The sequence below is a fragment of the Lipophrys pholis genome (genome assembly GCF_963383615.2).
Source record: "Lipophrys pholis genome assembly, chromosome: 12".
In the NCBI taxonomy this organism is placed as follows: domain Eukaryota; kingdom Metazoa; phylum Chordata; class Actinopteri; order Blenniiformes; family Blenniidae; genus Lipophrys; species Lipophrys pholis.
Genome location: NC_137641.1, coordinates 13,320,946 through 13,329,287, shown reverse-complemented (window position 1 = coordinate 13,329,287; position 8,342 = coordinate 13,320,946).

The following is an 8,342-nucleotide window of genomic DNA, read 5'->3' as shown; positions in this document are numbered from 1 at the left end:
TGATTCACACTTATTCAACTGACTGGTGTCTGGGGATTGCAGATGTTCAATGAATTCATGGAGTCATACAGCATGCCTCATTGATTCTCAGTTAAATAATGTCTGTCTGTACCTCCTGTTGTGTAATCACCACTGACCCAAATCAATTCAAAATGAGTAATTTATTAGGAGTTTTCTTTCTTTTTTTTTTTTAAAATGGGAATAACATTTCCATTGTAATTTCAAGACAGCGCAGGAACAGCACATTCCCTCCCACTAATAAAAACCGCTTCTGTCACAAATTGGCTCTAAAGTCCCAGTGACGCGTTCGGAATACATGATAGCTCAGCTCAGTTCTTTGTTCGAATACAACAGGGAGTTGGCTGAGGTTGGCTCTTTATACTGGTAACAAAGCAAATTAGGCCTTCATTTGCATGCTTTGAAAGTTGCTTAAAAATCATGTTTCTTGAAAATCCCAGTTTGTGATGATTTAAGTGGGGTTATTCAGCTTGATCTCTACTTGGGTAATTCTGAATAAAACAAAGACATACAGTATCAAATCAGCTTGGATGAGTTGGTTAACTCTAACTCCAGTATTAAAGTGTTCTCCAATCACTGTTTGTTGAATTAAGGGTAAAATCAAAATAGAAGTTTTAAATATGCATTTAAACTTTCACTCTTCGTGTGTGAATCAAGAAAGCGCCTTTCTCTCATGAGCTCACTGAAATGCGAAGCGCAACTATGCATTGAAGCCTTTCCTTATACGTCATCCCCTGCTTGTTTTCCACACGTGTCTCCCTGAGAACTAATGCTGGAGGACAACGTTTCCCCCCGCTGTGCCCTTCAAGCCTTGACATGAATGTGAATGGTGCTGCATTCAATAACCGAACTATCAGGTTTGGTTGCCAAAACATTCACACTGATATGGGTGTTCCCCGGAAAGCATTGCAGAACAGACCCAACCTGCAAGGTTTGAAAGGGAAGAACTTAATTATCAGCAAACTTTTTTCTGTTTTGGAACAATTGAATTTGAATGACACATACAGAAAGTATTAGAAATATGCTTAATTACATAATGATAGAAATCTGAATACAAGCAGGCCAAAGGTGTATCTTTCTTGTTTTTGGTGGAACACAGATGGAATTTTAGAGCTTCCTCTTAAAACAGTGGAGATACCAAGTGACAATCAGAGATTGCATTTTTATTAGTGACTACTTCTTTGGTATTTACAAGAGTTTTTCAGAGAGCTTTGGCAATGGCATTAGAGATCTATCTGTAGGACTTTTTACAGCTTGATTTGACTGTAAAATTGGTAAATAAAGAAATATTTTTAGAACAACTTCCCCTTTTGAACAAGATTTATAAGCCTTTGTGAGACAAGGGTATTGTTTGGCATACTAGGAACTTTAAAGACCATAAAAAGAAAAAAATATTATTTTCCAGTAAATGTGATGTTCAAACCCAGGGCCCCTGTGGAATAAATGAGCTGATCGATCAAATACAGGACAGCTGTCACTGGTTTATTGTTGTTCAAAAACTTGTTTGGTCAACAGTAAACTAGGACAGAGTTTAACAGTCCTCTAGTTGATATTCTTCATAGTTTCTCGATGACCCTCTCCAGAACAATGGCCCTTCCAGACAGACATACTCTTTCCAAATGCACCACAGGAAGCCATTCCTGCCTTTGGCTATCAGGCTGTATAACTCATCAATCTGAGTGTAACACATGATATGAATCACCTTCGTCACATTAATTCCCCAGTTGAATTATTGAAGTATTCCAATCCTGGTTGGGTTTTTTTTTTTTTAACCACACAACCTTGAAAGCGAAAGCCAATGATTCAATGATAAGTGCTTGAAGTGAATAGGAGTCTGGAAATTTCAATGAAGTGAGAACTTGTAATGTTAATCATTATGGAACATGTTTAAGCAAAATACTCACATTTTGAGTTGTTGAAATACCTCTCTCATGGTTTCTTTAGTAAAACTAAAGCCAAAATAAACACTTTTCAAATACAGAGTACTTAAATTTGGTGTTGCAAACCAATTTGTCGTATATGCTGCTTTAAACACTTTTGAAGATTTAATTTGAAATCTAAAATGCCCCAGACGCTCTTAAAGACTCAAGTCCATTCTGGGGGAAATAAATAAGAATTATAATAATAGCATCTTCAAAGCCAAAAACTTTATTTCTTTGAAAAAAAAAAAAGAAAAAAAGAAAAAAGAAAGAAACATCTTCAAAGCCTACGCTATATTTCTGCTGGCAGAACGATTAGGATTCCACTTTCACGTGGAATGATGAGAGAGGCTGATGTAAGCTTGCAGGGGGAGAGCAGCAAATTGCACACTGTAACCCCATTACCACCATTGGCTGAGTGAAGATAGCACCCTGCAGGACCTCCATCATCATGTGTACTGAGTTCCCATACAGCCAGAAGGGAGAAGGGAGGAGCACCCTCCTGCGGGAGGAGAAGGCAGTGCTTCTCTTGCACTGTGAAGAGGCAGGCTCAAGGTAGTGTTTAAGGAACGTGGTTCAAGGAACATCTCAAGTTAACTCGCTGTCAGACGGTGAATAAAGTAGCACAGAATTTCTATTAGCACAGGGATGCCTCTGAAAAGCCTTGCCCGGATATCTTACATCTTGTATCAAGTCTGGTTGGTATAAGGGGGGATTGGTGTCCTTATATCATGCAGCTGTTTCACAAACAAAGCTTTAGTTCGCGTTCTACTTGACTGCAGGATTTATTCTGAATTTTCTCAACATAGCAAACACTGACTGAACAATTGTCTTTTGAGATAATCCCAACATGTTCATTGTGGCTTCAGGCGACGTAGAATTAAAATATATTTGAAAAACACAACAAGGACTGAATGTTGAGCACCATCACATGGAAATCAGGTAGAGTACTCAAGCAGACGACCCAAGGAAAGACTCATTTCTCAGTTTCTTCTGGTAAGCGATACATTGGTAGTAAGTCGGTGAAGCAACCACACCAGACATGGCTAATCTAAAACGACATGAATAAGGGCAGGCTAAGGTCAAGACCAGATAGATTGAACCAGACAGACATGGACTTTTAACATGCTGGACTCGGTAACAGCCGCAGACATGGGAGAAATGAACTGGCACTCGACAAGATGGACATACATATATAGACGCATGCTGAGAGTGGGGACCTGACAAGGCACAGCTGACAACACTCAATGGTAATTAGACTGGAGGAGCACAAAGAAGGACACGAGGGGCGGAATCGGGCACGCTGAAACGAAAGCCGAGGTAGTGGATAGCACAGCCAGCCACGGCATGAAACATGAATGAATACAACAAAAACACAACGTAAAACAGGAACAAGGATCATAAAAACCAAAATTGTACCGACTGACGTGATATGATTACACCTGAAAAAAAAAAAAAAAAAGCAAAATAAACATAACAGAAATGCAGAGAAAACATTTCAGGAAAAGTTTAGACTAGACAGAAGTCATGTGCATGAGTCACTTAGGCCCTGTTTACACAATAACGTGAAAATGGACAACTTTTGTTTTGAAAACAGCTGCCAAGGTGGAACTTTTCCAATATGCATAAACTCTTTTTCCATTTAAGAGGGGGAATACTTTTTTAAAAATGCTGCTTTTGCACATTCGAACCACGGTCCGGGTGAATACTTCTGCACAAGTAGATGGCCAATAGCAACAATGGCAGCCTCCATAGCGGCATGACTCCCAGTCCATATTCTCCTGGGACTTGGTTGTTTGAGTCACCCGTAATAACTATCCAACTTCATTGTGTGTGCATAAGAATCTCCGTGTACATTCTTAATGTCTAGAGTGTATTGTTCTCTTCGCACACGTGAGTGGTTTCATTACAAAAACAGACAACAGCACCCACTCATGGCCCAACATGAAAACTACATCGTTTTCAGCCTTTTTTCTTTACACTAATAAATTAATCATGTTACAATCACCAGATGTAATATGCTTTTGCACATTAAAAACAGGGCTTTTCATACTAAAATTCTACGTGCAGATGGTAACAAGAAAGAGTGTGTTAACCCACTACGCTTCTTAAAACAAAACAATCCTCATTTGCGTTTCATGTTTGCATGTTCCCTTGCTATTTTAAATTTTTGAATTCCCCCCCCCAAAATTTAAAAATTCAAAAGTCAGCTGCATAGCAGCATATAGCTCTTCTCCCTTTCAACACATTATTGCACAACTACTTAATATTATATTATATTATATTATATTATATTATATTATATTATATTATATTATATTATATTATCATGAACTGAAATACCTTACACTGAGGTACATATATATTTCAAAACCTTTTAAAAAAACAACTCTTATACACTTTCAGGCAAGCAGCAGTTTTAACCTGACATGCAACTTTTAACAGGAGGTTTTCAAAGTGTGGAGAATTACCCTACCCCTACTAAGTGGTTGAACCATATGATGCCTACCAAGGACCACAGCTCCAATGCCGCAAGCATGGTCACATGCCAAGTAGTCATTTTTGGTTAAATGCTAGTTTTTCTAATGCTTTTCATGCTTTCATGGTTGGCGCGTGTGGACCACAGACAATTAAAAAGCATAATTGTTGCTGTGCTAGTTAGCTGCGTTTCATTTAAAATGGCAAGTGAGTATTTATATCTTGCCTGCAACTATCGTTTCTGTTACGCATATGATTAATATGATTTTGTATTACAGCAAAAAAAATTATCTGTATATTTCAATTAATCTGTATTAGAATTAAAAAAACAATTTATTCACTTGCTTTATGTTTGACTTGTTTGTTTTTCTCCAGCCAAACCGTGTTTCTCATTGTTCCTCCCAAAAAGTTGTGTGCTGGTATTCTCTTTGCTTTTGTAGGTTTTAGATGCTGACAAATATGCTCCTGGATGCTCAATGCATTGTTTGCCAATTATTGCAGCAGCTATGAAGAGTGTTTCGGTTCTTGTTGAGCTAACATTTATCTAATGGCGCCATAGGCTTTTTCAGCTCCATGAAATTTGGAAATTAACGTCAATATATTGCTCTTTTGAGGTCGATCCACAGATTTTTGATTACGTTCAGGACATATTCACTTTGATTAAATTGAATTTGCTTGCCTCCAGTGAAACATTTTACCCCTGTGTTGAGCAGTTATACAAGTGAAGAAATTCAGCAGTCTTTTCTTGTCCAATCACAGTGGTTCATGCTCTTGACCGTAGTGTTTGTGGTTGTATCATGTCCAGAGCATCTTTAGAGCAACGTAGTACAAAAGTCCACGTGGGCTTGAAGGTAAAGTGGTTATTGTGGTGGTCAAGATCAGAGGCCACAGTGATGTCAACTTTGCTCGTATCTATAGAATATCCTTAGATCCTCTTTTCTCTCACCTATACAAAAAAAAACATCTTGGTGTAGTCCTACCTGAAGTTAGTTAACATTAGATAATGTTAGAAGGAATTGTTTTTTGCCTGACTTTTCATGTCACTGCAATGCCCTCAAAAGTTCTCCACCCCCCCACCCCCCACCCCTATTTCTTATAGTCTTTGTGGAAATTAATATGATTTGTATGATACAGTTTCAACTATGTGACGAAGTGGCTGAGTTGGAAGAGGTCCAATCCCAAGGTTGGAAGCTTAGTCTTCTATCTGTGTGTGTGTGTGTGTGTGTGTGTGGGTGTGTGTGTGTGTGTGTGTGTGTGTGTGGCTTCATATGAGAGACAGTATTTCAGGGTCCTGTAGTGGGTAATCCAAAGAAAAGGGCAAATAAACAATAACTCTTCTACTCAGCCTGTTATTTGGTGACAGTTCTTTGTAAATCCTCACGGCATCTGTTCGCTTGTAACATTTATAGCTGATCTTGCTTGGTTTAAAGGTTTAAGGTTGATGATTGGCTGGTTCCCTCTGGCTATATTAGTATAGCAATGTGCTTGTTAGTTAGGTTACGACAGCTTTGCCGGTATTAGCGCTCTCATACTGTTCAAGTACAAGACAAATGCACAACTGTTATTTTAAAACAGAAAGTTCCACTTTTTAAACTTTGGTTTGGTTAGTCATGCAGCCTGTATTCAGAACCCACTTAAACATCTAAATATGCTGGGACATGCAACCCGTGGCCACTCGATGGTGCTGTTTGACAACACAATGCTGCTACACAGATAAACTAAAAATTGAGTACTGTGTACAGCAGACGGAGTTCAGAGTATCTGCGAAACTTGTGGCAGACTGGAGAAAATCATAGAAAACTGGTACTGTGATGAAGAAAACAATGAAGGCTAATTGTGGGATAAAAGCATGGCACCCGACCTTGACAGAACTGCAGAGCAGTTTCGTCTGGGCATGAAAAAACTATATGCGAAGGTTACAAAAGTGTGATTCAGGCTATTTTTCATTTTCATGACACATTTTTTTGATGGACGTGACTTATAATCCAGGAAATATGGTATATAAGTAAAGTTCTATTACCATTTGGCTTGAAACTGTGTTGTTTTATATTCTAAGACAAAACAGTGGTTTTCTTTAGACAGGTCATTCTCTTGAGACATAAAAAACAATACCTTATATGGTTTTATTGCAGTACCAAGGCTTTTTAAGCATGTACAGTGAATGTCATCTGCAGGTTTGGTCGCTGCTGAAGGTATATGCATTCGTGCGGCAATCATTCCACTTTTTCCTTCTTTTATACTTTGGAAATGACATGAAATCAATGTCTCCCAGGAGATATCTAAAATCTACGATCTTCTAATATGATTCCGCGCCATAAAAATGTAAAACATATTGATGATCATGAAAAATCTGACAGATGTGCAGAGATTGTTAAACTCAACAGACTGAAAAGGAACAGTGAATGTCAGGACATCATTTTCCTCCAAGTGAGGCCAGCGGGATCAAGATTAGATTAAAAAAAAAAGAAGATTTGCACTAATGTATCTCCATGACAACTGAGTGACTTATTATTTACCATGCATGGAATCAAGATAGGGAAATATTAGACCTATTTTGAGATTGGCTTTAGTGGGGGGGTGGGGGGACCTCTGTGAGAGATGTGTGCTTTCTGCCATGTTTACCCTTTGCAGTCCAACGCTTTGGAAAGGGAACAGAAGCGAGTGGAGTGCAGCCGTGGGTGCCGCTCCTGGCTTTTGCCAGTCGTCCTCAGCGTGGGTCAGAGCGGCAGCTGGGGCGCTGGAGAGCAACGCCGCTGCTGCAGGAATCTCAGCAGGATGTAATGGCGGGAGTGGAGAGTCAAGCTGCTCGTCTTCCTTAATCAGGCACAGTAGCTTCACATCGAGCTCTTTCATCATCTTCATGTTGTGTGCAGGGCCATCGCCATACCCCATCTGCTACTGTGGCCTACCTACTGACGACAGTGTCGTCTTCCTATAGGGGCACTGTGTATGTGTGTGTGTGTGCGTGTGTGTGTGCTATATAGCTTCTCATAACAGCACAATGAAACGGCTCACGCTTGAAGAACGTTTAAATAGATGTATTTAACATAAACGAAAGCTTTTCTGCAGCTTAATTTCTATATCAAACATCCTCATTCTTGAAACTGCTGCTCGGCTGAAAAAAAGTCACATTCCTTCATCATTATTTAATATTGCCAATGACCTTCCACAGGAAACTATTGTTTGCACAGACAAGAGCAAACAAACCAGTGTTGAAATACGGTTAAAAGAAGAAAGAAAGAAAGAAAGAAAGAAAGAAAGAAAGAAAGAAAGAAAGAAAGAAAGAAAGAAAGAAAGAAAACTTGGTTTTGAAATGTTTCAGTCATGAGCCAGTCGTGGAATATTCTTGGCTGAAGTCAGAAGGCTGTCGATGCTGGAGGAACAATCGCAGCTGAGATATTATGTGCATATAAAGATAAAGGCACCGAAGCACAAAGATGGAAAGACAGATGGATTGTCTGACAGTTAAATCCCCCCCCCCCCCCCCCCAAAAAAAAAAACGCTTTAACATTTCTTTTTAAAGTGAATTAAAACCATTAAAATGGGAGACTTGATGAAAGCGTGACACCGAGCCCTACGGAGACGCACACACCGGAGCTGAATGAGACACTATTGTAACGTCGCCATAAGAAATAAAAGATACGTGCAATATTCATAAGAACACTCATTAAAAACTAATACCCCCCACAAATAAACTTTCATATGGTAATGAGCTTCTATGGAGCGGATGCTCCTGTGAACTATAAAGAAAAAATAAAATCATTCTTTTGTAGATTTGTATAGTTTACACATACGAACCGCCGCATGGTGGGAAAAGTAGAACACTGTATTTATGTGCTCTGTGAAATTCTATTCCCATGAGGTAAACATTTGCAAGCACATTAAGGTATGAGGTATGATTTATGTATGTACAGTATAATTAATAAT